The sequence below is a fragment of the Rutidosis leptorrhynchoides genome, chromosome 3 (assembly GCF_046630445.1).
Source record: "Rutidosis leptorrhynchoides isolate AG116_Rl617_1_P2 chromosome 3, CSIRO_AGI_Rlap_v1, whole genome shotgun sequence".
In the NCBI taxonomy this organism is placed as follows: Eukaryota; Viridiplantae; Streptophyta; class Magnoliopsida; order Asterales; family Asteraceae; genus Rutidosis; species Rutidosis leptorrhynchoides.
The window spans coordinates 689,598,427-689,614,203 of record NC_092335.1 but is presented as its reverse complement, the minus strand read 5'-3'; positions in this window follow the sequence as shown (position 1 = coordinate 689,614,203).

Here is a 15,777-nt window from a genome sequence, read left to right as displayed (position 1 = left end):
AAGTTTAATAAATAACTAAGATACCGTTGGTAAATTACGCCCTCACTAATTCCCACCACTACGTGGAAACTCCAAAACAGGAGAAAAACCACGGGCCTCCAAAGAGAGAAATACACTATATCACAAATTGTTACAAAGATATATATGACTCTCTTAAGCCAACTACATTATCCAAAGTATTTAACTAATACAACTCTCAAACAAGAGTAAGAAAGAAATAATCAAATACTTAAAGTGCATTGATTGGTGCAAGTTGGAAGTGTGCCATGACCTCCATTTATAACCAATCCAGCCACCTCCAACTTCTTCCTCCCACCGATGTGGGACAACTTCATTTTATATTCAAAAGAGGTTACTCCTCTTTTCTTCCATCCACCAATGTGGGACAAGTAATCATATCATTTTCTATCAAAAACTAAACCAACAAATCTCCACATTTTTGATAGAAAAAGATAACCATACTTCCACATTCCAAAGATAACCGACGTAGATGCTTCCTCGACGACAACTTCAGGATCCTCATCTTTATGCCGCTGACATTATCTCCCAAGAGACAAAACTTGCATCCTCGTCGAACATTGTCAGGACCCGACAATCATTGTCTTCACAGACGATCATAATTCTAAAAAGAATTATCATACCCCACCATAAAGAGTATCACACTTAGAATATCACATTCTAAGCATTTCACCTCGGCACATGTTGTATAACCAGCTGAACAGTTATGGTGCAACTTCCTGTTTGGCTTTCCTGAAAGTTCCATCAGCTACAACATTAGTTTTCACCACACACCTTGCATTAACGCCAAACCAATGCCCATGTGCAATTTGTGGAACCGCTAACGAAAATCCCTTTTCATGGTGGCGTGGACACACCATGAGGATGACGTAACTTCAGAAGAATTCGTCACTCTCCGTAACAACGGAGACATCATTAGCGCCTTTGGCGCCATTTGCCGAATTAGCTCCACCTGGACAATTAACCCTTACATGTCCAGTCTTCTCGCACTTCCAGCATACCAGATTCTTCCCAGAGTTTCTCTTTCGCCTATCTGAACATAACACTACCGTACTTTCTGATGACGAGACATGTTACCTTCCAGTCTCTTCTCCTCAGATCGGAGTTTGCTAGTAATTTCTTCAAACTTCAGAGTTTCTTTCCCATACATCAAAATAGGTTTCATGTGCACATATGACGATGACAAAGATAATATCAACCTTAAAGCTTTATCTCCATCTTCCACTTTAACTCCAATAGCCTTCAGTTCCGAAACAATATATAACACCCCGCCAAATTCTCATCTGACGGCGTGTTAATCATAGGTCCCACAGTAATAGTTACGCCCTCTATACGAGACATTTCAAAAGCATTCGCATTTAATTTTATTAAAATAGTTGACTTTAAAACATAAGTCAAAAACCAAAAAGAAATACTATTTTGATCGTAACCACAAGTATTTAATGTAACGACCCGGCTTTTTCGACTTACTTTTGTGCTTTATGCTTTCACGAAACTGCGTATTTGTGCGTACTGAGCTATAATATATTTTGGGATCTTAGTACATGTTGGTTGCTTTCGTTTATATATTAATACGTGTTATTAAGTACGTAAGTTACTTAACTTGATCCCCGAATGCTTTTATGACCGTTAGTGTCACTTGACGTTGAGAACGAGCTATGTTTGTCGGTACACGTTTGACTTTGGTCGTAATCGGAATATTATGACTACGAAACACTAATTGTTATTTTATAATGACAATTACTTGGGTTTTTGAATGCTTAATTACGCTTAGTAATTTACTTATGCTTACTAGTTAGTCTTGTTGGACTTTCTACCTTGTTGGACTTTAGCCCACCCTACTCTAGCTAGTGGACTATTTAATTAGCCCAATTATTAATGGATTATGACCCATTTATATGTAAGACAAATGCCCATTTATATGAGCCAACATACTAGCATTTTTGTTAACCATTATCACTAATATTGCATGAGATCCCAACATAAGCACCAACTTTAGACCACCATTAACCAAAAAGCAAAAGTTGTCCCCCCTTTGTCCCCCCCAAAACCGACGGCCTAAGGGCCTCCCCACCACCCCCATCTCCTATAAATACCAAGCTATTTCCTACCATTTTACACTTGATCTCATTCACAATTTACACACACTTACTCTCTTATTTTCTCTCTAGTCTTTCTCACTCTAAAAAGTGTAAGTTTTGAATTTTCTTTCTCTTCTTCTTCTTCTCCTAGCCACGACATCATCATCATCATGTGAAGATCAAGGTTTTTAGTTTCTTGATCTTGTTATATCTTGTAGATTCAAACTTTGATTTGAATCCTTCAAGAACATGGAAGATTCAAGCTTTCTAGCTTTGAATCTTCACTTACTTTGTTAGATCTAACTTTTCTAGCTTATGATCTTTTTATTTTGTTATAAAGATCAAAACTTGTGTTTATGATCTTTATGTAACTTGAAGATCTAGCTTCTGCTTCAATGATCTTCAAGAACAATCATGATTCAAGATTTCTAGCTTTGAATCTTCATTACTTTTGTTGGATCTAAGTTTTCTAACTTATGATCTCTTTATTTTGTTATAAAGATCAAAACTTGTGTTTATGGTCTTCATGAAACTTGAAGATCTAGCTTTATGCATTCAAGATCTTCAAGAACATCAAAGATTCAAGCTCTCTAGCTTTGTAATCTCATAACTTTTGTTAAAAGGATCCAAGCTCTCTAGCTTAGGGTTCTATTACTTTGTTTGATCAAATTTATGTCTTGTTTGTTTGATTGAATGAAAGTTTGTAGCTTTTGTTGTAGATAGAATTTGTGTTTGTATTAAGACTAAGAATATGATGTAACCTTGGTTCATCATCCTTCTAAAACTCTTAAGTGAGTTGTATTCTTACTTAGTCTTAACATTTTGTGTGTTGATGGTTGAATCTTGGTCAAAGTGATGCTAACACATCAATGAGTTGTTTTAACACCCTTAAACGATTTTTTTTTTTAAATTATGTTGACCGCCCAGACCAAGTGATATGTCACGGCATGGCAGCCCTTGGTCGAGCGCGCCCTTTCAAAGAATTTCAGACCCATTTAACAGCCCTCCTGAAATCAAAACATTTGTTATGTCGCGGCGCGACAAATAAGGTCGCGGCGCGACCTTACACGGTCGCTGATACTGAACAGCAATTTGGTACAAAAACCATATTTTCACCATTTCATCATCACCCAACATATTTTAGAAACATAATACATAAACAAACTTAATTGAAACAGCTTCTTACATCGTCAAACATTACGAAAATCTTTTAATCGTGAGCAACATGTTTACACATCTTGAATATAGCATTTGGTCCCAAAACTTAAAAGGAACATAGTTTATGAGTACAAAAGACTTAGCATTGATAAGCGGTATCATTAGAGCTAGATTCAAAATAGGGACTTGCACTACCACTTACTAAAACCAATGCTCCTCTATCCTTACATAGGCTCCTTACCTTCACGGTGTCCTTTCGTTCCTATAAAAACATAAAACAACAAGGGGGTAAGCTTTCATGCTTAGTGAGTTATAGGCGAATAACATAACACATAACGTTGAGCATAATCATTACTTCACTTAGCCTTTCCAACCCAAATGGTTGCTTACTTACTTTCGGATCCGACTCCTTTTCTTACCATAGACGTAACTTACTAAGGCCAATCCTAGTAATTATGTCTAAGCTAAACGTAACCATAGGCATACACATATGCCTAAGGTACCTTAATCACATTTCATACATAATTACATAGACACCCAAGATGTCTAAGCTAAGTCATACCATAGACAAGATCATTAAGCAAGCTTAGTGACCTTGCCTAAGCTAATCATCAACCATAGATACAATTATTAGGCAAGCCTAATAATTCTATCTAAGCTATCCATCTTGTGCACATATTCGTTATCCTCTTGCACAGATGCAATCCGGAAACACTAAGTCACTCTTGACCCGCGCAATTTACCCCCTATAAACTCACCTTGATTAAACGAGATTCATTGATCACTTGAAGCTCCTTTGCCTTGATTAGCACCTATACATGAGCTAATCTCATCATTAACATAAATCAATGAAATTACATCTTTCAAAAGCTTACAACATTTTCATATACTTACTCATTTGACTAAATCCCCTTTTTACTTCTTCAATCACATGAACACTCACATATACGACATTTTTAACTTATCTTTTCACTTTTCCAATATAACAACATTATCATACAAACATCATTTCCTAATTACACAATTTCTCTAGTTTATCTTTTACAAATATGACTTATAATTCTTTCAAGCATTTCGCCAAACATCAAATGTGCATATACCCATTTCTACTACTAGCAACCTTAAAATCATCATATATCCAAATATCATTACTTACAATAATATCAACAATTCACACATAAACTTTCTTCTTTACAAATTAACTAAATCTCGTAAACATGGAGGCATTTCATCAAACACCTAGTGTGCATGACTTGATTCTAAACTAAAAAGAACATCAATTCATCATATTCACAACATACACTCAATTAGCAAGTTCATACATGAACTTACATCCCATATCAATTAAAATTCGTTTTCAATCATACAAATGTGCACATTCACAAAATACAACAACTTATAAGCTTGAGATTCATCTAAAACACACAATTTTAGTGATACTTAGACATAGAAGTTCATACCTTGTCTTTAGGGATTTAAGAACCCTAATTGTGCACAAATGGAGAAGAATTTGAAGAATTGTAACTTGCTATGATGATTAGAGCACACTAGATTACATGAATTTCTACTTGCATGTGCTTAACTCCTTCAATTGAGGATTTCTCCTCTCTTCTTGTTTGGATCGCCACACACACACACACATACACACACTAAGTTTCTGTATTTTGTTTGCAACTGATAACAAAATTCAGCATTTTACATGTATTATTCAATAACTTTGCCTTATTAACACTTTCTACCCTCCCCACCAAAACCATACTATGGGAGGTCCTTAAATCTAACTTTGCATCTCTAGTCCCTTCCAACTTAACTAACAAATGTTAAATATTAACCACTTATATTATACAAAATAACACCAACAATATATATATATATATATATATATATATATATATATATATATATATATATATATATATATATATATATATATATATATATATATATATATTAAATTACATAAAATATTACCTTAAATAATTGGGATGTTACAACTCTCCCCCCGTTGGATTGTTCGCGTCCTCGTGAACCATTCTTGGTGCAACGATGGATAACACTTCATAAGCCATTCTTCGGGTTCCCACTTACATTCGGAACCCTTTCTAAATTGCCATAAAACTTTCAATAATATCACCGACTTATTTCTTAATTGCTTAACCTTTTGATCCAAAATCTTTATTGGCTTTTCCGCATATCTTAACTTATCGTCAACCTCAATCTCATTTAATGGAACATATGTTGATTCATCTGCCAAACACTTTCTTAATTATGACACGTGAAACGTGTCATGTATGTTACTCAATTCGTCGGGCAAGGCCAAACGGTAAGCTACCTTCCCGACTTTCGCAAGTATCTCAAATGGTCCCACAAATCTTGGACCTAATTTTCCCCTTTTTCTAAAACGAATTATGCCCTTCCACGGGGATACCTTAAGCATTACCTTATCGTCCACTTGAAATTCTACCGGCTTCCTTCTTTTATCCACATATAACTTTTGTCGATCTTGTACCGCTTTCATTCTTTCACGAATTTGATCTATCATTTCGGTTGTTTGTTGCACTACTTCCGTACTTCCTAATTCCCTTTGACCCACTTCACCCCAACATATTGGGGCTCTACACCTTCTCCCATACAACATCTCATAAGGTGCCATTTCGATGGTAGAATGATAATTATTATTGTACAAAAATTCAACTAAAGGTAGATGAGTATCCTAACTACCACCAAAATCAATGACGCACGCCCTCAACATATTCTCAAGAGTTTGGATAGTTCGCTCATTTTGACCATCCGTTTGTGGGTGAAACGCGGTACTTACATGCAACTTGGTGCCCATCTCTTCTTGAAACTTCCTCCAATATCGTGAGTTAAATCGGGTGTCACGGTCCGAAACAATAGAAATCGGCACTCCATGTCTTGCAACAACCTCCTTCATATATGATTTAGACATTGCTTCCGACGATGAAGCTTCTCTTATTGCCAAAAATAACGCACTCTTAGTCAATATATCAACAATAACCCAAATGGCGTCATGTTGTCGAGGGGACTTAGGAAACTTAGTCACTAAATCTATCGTGATATACTCCCATTTCCATACCGGTACCTCTAGTGGTTGAAGTTTACCATACGGCATTTGATGATCGGCTTTTACTTGGAGACAAGTGTAGTGACCCGAAATTTTCCATGTTTATATATATTAAATGAAATTGTTATTTACATGATTAAATGTTTCCAACATGTTAAGCAATCAAACTTGTTAAGACTTGATTAATTGAAACAGGTTTTATATAGACAACTGACCACCCAAGTTGACCGGTGATTCACGAAGGTTAAAACTTGTAAAAACTATATGATGTCATATATATGGATATATATATATATATATATATATATATATATATATATATATATATATATATATATATATATATATATAATTAACATGGTATTATGATAAGTAAACATATCATTAAGTATATTAACAATGAACTACATATGTAAAAACAAGACTACTAATTTAATGATTTCGAAACGAGACATATATGTAACGATTATCGTTGTAACCACATTTAATGTATATATATCTTATTAAGATATATTAATACATCATGATATCATGATAATGTAATAATTTAACATCTCATTTGATATAATAAACAATGGGTTAACAACATTTAACAAGATCGTTAACCTAAAGGTTTCAAAACAACACTTACATGTAACGACTAACGATGACTTAACGACTCAGTTAAAATGTATATACATGTAGTGTTTTAATATGTATTCATACACTTTTGAAAGACTTCAAGACACTTATCAAAATACTTCTACTTAACAAAAATGCTTACAATTACATCCTCGTTCAGTTTCATCAATAATTCTACTCGTATGCACCCGTATTCGTACTCGTACAATACACAACTTTTAGATGTATGTACTATTGGTATATACACTCCAATGATCAGCTCTTAGAAGCCCATGTGAGTCACCTAACACATGTGGCAACCATCATTTGGCAAATAGCATGAAATATCTCATAAAATTACAAAAATATTTGTAATCATTCATGACTTATTTACAAGTAAACAAAATTACACATCCTTTATATCTAATCCATATACCAACGACCAAAAACACCTACAAACACTTTCATTTTTCAATTTTATTCATCTAATTGATCTCTCTCAAGTTCTATCTTCAAGTTCTAAGTGTTCTTCATAAATTCTATAAGTTCTAGTTTCATAAAATCAAGAATACTTCCAAGTTTGCTAGCTTACTTCCAATCTTGTAAAGTGATCATCCAACCTCAAGAAATATTTTTTATTTACAGTAAGATATCTTTCTAATACAAGGTAATACTCATATTCAAACTTTGATTCAATTTCTATAACTATAACAATCTTATTTCGAGTGGAAATCTTACTTGAACTTGTTTTCGTGTCATGATCCGGCTTCAAGAACTTTCAAGCCATCCAAAGATCCTTTGAAGCTAGATCTATTTTTTCTCATTTTCCAGTAGGTTTACCTACTAAAATTAAGGTAGTAATTATGTTCATAACATCATTCGATTCATACATATAAAACTATCTTATTCGAAAATTTAAACTTGTAATCACTAGAACATAGTTTAGTTAATTCTAAACTTGTACACAAATAAAGTTAATTCTTCTAACTTGACTTTTAAAATCAACTAAACACATGTTCTATATCTATATGATATGCTAACTTAATGATTTAAAACCTGGAAACACGAAAAATACCGTAAAACCGGACATATGCCGTCGTAGTAACACAGCGGGCTGTTTTGGGTTTGATAATTAAAAACTATGATAAACTTTGATTTAAAATTTGTTCTTCTGGGAAAATGATTTTTCTTATGAACATGAAACTATATCCAAAAATCATGGTTAAACTCAAAGTGAAAGTATGTTTTTCAAAATGGTCATCAAGACGTCGTTCTTTCGACTGAAATGATTACCTCTTACAAAAATGACTTGTAACTTATATTTCCGACTATAAACCTATACTTTTTCTATTTAGATTCATAAAATAGAGTTTAATATGAAACCATAGAAATTTGATTCACTCAAAACGGATTTAAAACGAAGAAGTTATGGGTAAAATAAGATTGGATATTTTTTGATTGTTGTAGCTACGGGAAATATTGTAATAATTCTATACAAATCATATCCTAGCTAACTTATATTGTATTATACATGTATTCTAATATATTATGTAATCTTGGGATACCATAGACACGTATGCAAATGTTTTGACATATCATATCGACCCATGTATATATATTATTTGGAACAACCATAGACACTCTATATGCAGTAATGTTGGAGTTAGCTATACAGGGTTGAGGTTGATTCCAAAAATATATATGCTTTGAGTTGTGATCTAGCCTGAGACGTGTATACACTGGGTCGTGGATTGATCCAAGATAATATATATCGATTTATTTCTGTACATCTAACTATGGACAACTAGTTGTAGGTTATTAATGAGGATAGCTGACTTAATAAGCTTAAACATTAAAACGTATTAAAAAATGTTGTAAATATATTTTGAACATACTTTGATATATATGTACATATTTGTTATAGGTTCGTGATGTGACAACCCGGAAATTTCCAACCAAATTTAAACTTTATCTTTATATTATTCCGACACGATAAGCAAAGTTTGTTAAGTTAAATCTCAAGAATTTTAAATTGTGTTCATACATTCATTATAATCTCGACCAAATTCCGACGATTCACGAACCGTTATATATAAATAAATATGTATATATATGTATATATATGTATATATATATATATATATATATATATATATATATATATATATATATATATATATTATAACTTGAGAATATTAATAAAGTATTAAACGTATAATACTTTACATGAACGTATTTGTTTCAATATGTTTATCGATGGAATTAGAAGATAATATCAAATGATTGATTTATCAGATACATTATGATATGATTACGGGTCTATGTTATGAGGTCCACTGTGATTTAAGAAATCTATTCTTTTTGACAACATTCGAAAAATGGTAAAGTAATTTATAAGTAAGAACGTGAAGTGTAAATAACTTAGATGTTGGATATCGACAAGTTAAGTAACTCGACATTTTTCATTAAGATGATTTCATACGTTTATTTAACCTTTGAACTTTATCCCATGCTTCACCAACAAACTGTAATTTAAAAACTTGAAACCTATTATGAATATATATGATTCTACTTTTCTAAAACATTTTATGATATAACGATTTCCATTATTTTAACCTTTAAACAAAATGATTCTTAAAAATATATTTGGTTTTGGAAAACAAAATTATTATATTTATTTGATTTAGTTTCAAACGTACAAAAACGCTTTCAGTTTAAAAAAAACTTTATTATTAAAACGTATATAACTTTTATAAATATCTAGAACCACTTTTGACAACTCATTACTTAACCAGTATGATAAAGATAACGATATTTATATTTTATTTTATTAAATATATATAACGATTTACATTAATATTATATATATTTATACGCGTATTATACGTACATAGTTTTATACTTTTACTATACTTAAACTTTACCTTTACTTTATTTTTACTTTACTTTAACTTTAATAATTCACTTTAATAATTCATACTTTAATAATTCACTTTAATAATTCATACTTTAATAATTCACTTTAATAATTCATACTTTAATAATTCACTTTAATAATTCATACTTTAATAATTCACTTTAATAATTCACACTTTAATAATTCACTTTAATAATTCAAAAATATATTATAAATAGAATTCAATAGGTTTCATTATTTCATAGAAACTTGAAAATATTTTTCTCTAAACTCTCTCAATCGATTTACATATATATATTTACTCCGTATTATTTCAAGACATTATTAGTATACATAAAATATTACGTCAGAGTGCTGTCCGAGTGATTTCGAAATTGTTTTTCGAGTGGGATTGGATTAAGGAAATTATGGGTTATAGCTATGGAGGTGATTGGGTATGGTTCATGGGTATGCTCGTGAGGTCAATATAGTGTTTATCATCTCCGTTGCGTCTACGTACCTTTCCTGCAATATTGAATCTCAATATTGATACGTGAGTACTCATAATTTAACTTTTACATACTAATAGTGTATCCCTGACTAGTGCTCGAGTATATAGGATTATGCATGTTTGTACTTTTGATATTGCCTTTAGTTAGGTTATGTTGAATCCTAAATTAGTTATATATGCGACTGAGATAAGGTATAAGATATGCATATCGTTGGAAAGCTAGCGAAAAATTAAGAACTTTTCATTTAGATATCAAATGATTTAGATGAACGGATTTGAAGTTATAGTCCATCGAATTTTTGTATTATTATTAAAAATGATTATTATTATCGTCGTTATTATCGTCGTTCTAGTTTTATCTTATTATTATTATTATTAGTATCTTTATCAATAAAAGGATTTATCATTAAAAATTGTTATTTTTTTTATTATTACTATCGTTATTATCGTTAAAGTTATAATTAGTATTATTATTATTATCCAATTATTATTATTATTATTATTATTATTATTATTATTGGTATTATTATTATTATTATCATTATTAATATATATCATTATTTAAAAATAGTTATTGTTATTGTTATTATTATTATTACTATATTATCAATAAGATAATTATTAGTATTATCGTTAATAATGTTATAGTAACTATCATTATTAATATTAGTGTAACACCTAATTATTTTGATTACTATTATTTGTAACACCTAATTATTTTGATTACTATTATTATCATTATTACGAACACGATATAAAAGACGATTAAAAGCTATTAAACGAAACGATTAGGAAATAATGGGTAAGAGTATCATGATGAAATTAAAATATTATAAGATATTGATTTAGATAAAATTATCGTTCTTATTATTTTTATCATTACTATTATTATTAAAATTATCGTTAGAATTAAAACTATCATTTTAACAAAAATTATCATTTTAATAGAAATGTCATTGTTACTATAAAATATCATTATTATTATTATTTTAAATAGAATTATTATTTTAAAGATAATATTAAAAATTATCGTAAATATTAAAGTTATCATAATTAGAATTATCGTTTTATCATAATGTCATCTTAGTAATTATAAATATTGATATTTTTATAATAATAATTATTATTACAAAATAATACAACTTTTACTTACTATCATTATAGATATTATTTTATCAAATAAATATTTGATACAAACATATTTTACTACGTGTAATAACTTACTTTAATAATACCTATCATATTATCTTTATAATATTAAATGAACCCTATAAATTTTATTACTTAATATATATAAAAGTATATTTTATTATATAAATATAATATAAAATTTTATTTATTAATAAATAAATTATATTATTTACTCTAATAAATCTTTTAAAAATATTTAAAAATATAAAACGACGATATTTAAACTATATATTAATCATGTATAGATTTTTGGAAATTATTTTGAGTCAAATTTACTTTTGTTGACTTTTGCATATTAGTCTCGAGCATTAGGATTGTGGTACACTATGAATTGAACTAATTTGTTAGACAAATATTGACCAACACATAAATATATATAATTAATTTAGGTTCGTGAATCCGAGGCCAACCTTGCACTTGTTCAATGACGTTATATGTATGTTTACTACGAAATACAGTATGGTAAGTTTCATTTACCTTTTTACCCTTTATATTTTTGGGACTGAGAATACATGCGCTTTTATAAATGTTTGACGAAATAGACACAAGTAATTGAAACTACATTCTATGGTTGAATTATCGAAATCGAATATGCCCCTTTTTATTAAAGTCTGGTAATCTAAGAATTAGGGAACAGACACCCTAATTGATGCGAATCCTAAAGATAGATCTATTGGGCCTAACAAACCCCATTCAAAGTACCGGATGCTTTAGTACTTCGAAATTTATATCATGTCCGGAGGAGGATCCCGGAATGATAGGGGATATTCTTATATGTATCTAGTTAATGTCGGTTACCAGGTGTTCACCATATGAATGATTATTTTTGTCTCTATGCATGGGACGTATATTTATGAGAACTGGAAATGAAATTCTTGTGGTCTATTAAAATGATGGAAATAAATGATTATGATAAACTAATGAACTCACCAACCTTTTGGTTGACACTTTAAAGCATGTTTATTCTCAGGTGTTAAAGAAATCTTCCGCTGTGCATTGGCTCATTTTAAAGATATTACTTGGAGTCTTTCATAGCATATTTCGAAGAACGTTGCATTCGAGTCATTGAGTTCATTAAAGATTATTATTAAATCAATTTATAGTGGATAGTGGATATTATGAAATGGTATGCATGCCTGTCAATTTTTGATGTAAAGAAAGATTGTCTTTTAAAAACGAATGCAATGTTTGTAAAATGTATCATATAGAGGTCAAATACCTCGAAATGTAATCAACTATTGTGAATCGTTTATAATGTATATGAACGGGTCCTTTCAGTTGGTATCAGAGCGATGGTCTTAGCGAACCAGGTTTGCATTAGTGTGTCTAACTGATAAGTCGATAGGATGCATTAGTGAGTCTGGACTTCGACCGTGTCTGCATGTCAAAAGTTTTGCTTATCATTTTGTGTCGAAAATTAACTACTTATCATCCTCAGGAAATTACCTGCTTATCATTTTTAATCTAAGACACGTCTTGCTGCATTGATTGCAAGAATAGTGTATAGACAAAAATTCATATCTTAGCATATCTGCTAAATCATATCTTATCGTATCTGTTACTTTAAACTTTGCCTGACATATCCCGTAAATTCCTCCGTAATCTATGAAATCTTTTGATCTCTATATATAGATATCCTATGTAAATAGAATACCACCCGATAGCCGAAAAATCATTTTATATCGAAAATCCTATATCCAATCGTACGAAATGGAATTTGTCATCAGTTCAAGTCACTCGGATTCCGAAATGGAATCTCACTCAAGCTCCGAAAGCAGTGTGACCGGAATGGATCAACTAATCAGTCATCACCTATTCTGGATAAATTGGGGATGGGTTCATAGCCTCCTCAATCATTGGAAACAAGAATAAGGCGATCCTTTCCATCCACCACATTGTCCTCTTGGCGAAGAACCTGAAGCACTTACCGGCGAACCTGTTCGAAACACCATTTTCTCGCTCATTTCCAGAGTATCTCGTCACGATTATATATTACATCAAATTTTAAATTTTATTTATCCACTCGTCCGAACCGACAATCACCCCGGTGTAATAGAAGAAGTCAACGAACTTCGCGCTCGGGTAGTGGCTTTGGAGAATATGGTGCATAGATTACAAACACCAGCAGCAGCATCAGCAGCATAACCAGTACCACCATCATCAACGCCAACAGTACCATTACCACCTCCAACCACAACCGCGTCGTAATCCTCAACTTCACAATCTGTCCCACGAGCATCAACGTCATACGCACCATAGATACCAAGGAGTACCAACAACAATAACTGATGAAGTATTAATTCATAACTTCATTGGAGAAACATTCCGCGATTATCTAATCTAGCCCTAACCATAAATCAGTTAAGCGAACCAAAATGATAGAAGGAAGAGTAGAAACCCTGACAAAAATGGTGTGTGATTAACAAGTTAAACTTGTTTTACCAACAGCATCAACAGTACCTTCAACGTCACCAGCATCGTCAGTACAGTCAACATCAGAATCAACAACACCTATAACATCACAAACTCCGTCAGTTCAAGAATCACTGTGGACATCATTACGAATCAATAACGTGTATATTGTATCAACAAGTTATGAAGAATTAACTCATTCCCTCTGAAGAAATTATATATATATTTTATATATATATATATATATTTTGAAATAAAAAATAAATCTTTCCGTACTAAGCTATTGTATGTGAATCTTAACTACTCGGTTAATTCATATTACAAATATGCAATAATGTACGTCCCTCGCCCGCGACTTAACCATCATTAACTACAATCTCTGTCTCAATTCAACAAATTCCAATTCCTAATAAATCAAGTATATATTTGATTTTACACTTCATCATTGATATAACCGAAACTTTTCAGATAACATCATTCGTACTTTATGAAGTTCACAAGAATTTAACGAAAACCAACATCACATCTCAACAAATAACGAAGTATTGATTCATAATTTCAATATTATTGAAGAAATACTTATGTAACCTCTAAAGCCTTCAAGGAATTATTCAATTCTAGTTCCAACCGTAGATCGAATGAGTTTAATTTGGTATTAACTCATTAAAATCTATGTTACATCTGAGGAGAATATATACATATATATTTTCATAAAGACTGTAATAAAATTCTTATGTACAAAATATTAATTGTGAACATTTTTTAATGGGTAGGTAATACCCGAGAGATATATATAAATTCACAATTAATATGTTACATTCTTCGAATCAGATTAAGCAAATTATCAATTATACTTCCTACTTTCACAATAATATACATTCTTTCATAGAAATCAAAACAACCATACTCATTCAAACCCAATTACATATTCTGATTTTAAAATCTCAGAATTCAATTCGAGATATAACCGGTACCATCACTTTTAGATTTCTACATCTTTCAAAGCTATACTTTGACTTCAAAAGTGTGTTAGAACATCAAATGTATACAAATGATTACAATCTGTGTTCAAACCCTTCGAAAATCTCTGAAGACACTTCAAATAATGAGCAATCGAGATGATGATCCAACAACATATTACCCACAGTTATGTACTTAAAAAGCTCTTGAAACCAAAGTCATAATTCAACACATATCTGTGTCAGATCTTTTGGCATTTATTAGCAAAAATAACCTTGTAATTCCTTTGCAAAGTAGCAAATTATATCACAGATCCAGCAAGACAACTTCGATTTTTTCATTCGGAGTAGCCTTATCATAATTTTGATATATGTGATTACCCTTTTGTTACCGGAGAACCTTTCATATTCCACCACATTAGCAATAAACTTACCAACAACTTCACTGATCTTGGGCATTCCGAAGAATCTTTATATTTATCGAAACCTCATCATTTACTCATCTGCCTCTTGTAACGAGAATTACCATACGAATCATAGGGAATTAGCAATCAGTATTTTGAAATCTCACAGCATGTTGACGCCAACAGTTATACATAACGTCTATTTCCAAGGCTTACATACTTCGAATGTGAAGTTTCTGAAACTAGTTCTCGAAATGCTGATGAAGCAACAAAAACTGTAAACGACCTTAGCAGTAAAAAGTTTGATGATAAATATTAGTGTATTAACAAAGCTCAGAAATAGAGAAGTTTTGGAACTGGAAAACGGATTGAGCAAAGTATGAAGGAGGCTGTGGACAAATTACAAAGACTGAACCTGCCTTCAAAGAATCCAAATGATTCAGTATCTGCTGAAGTCATTAA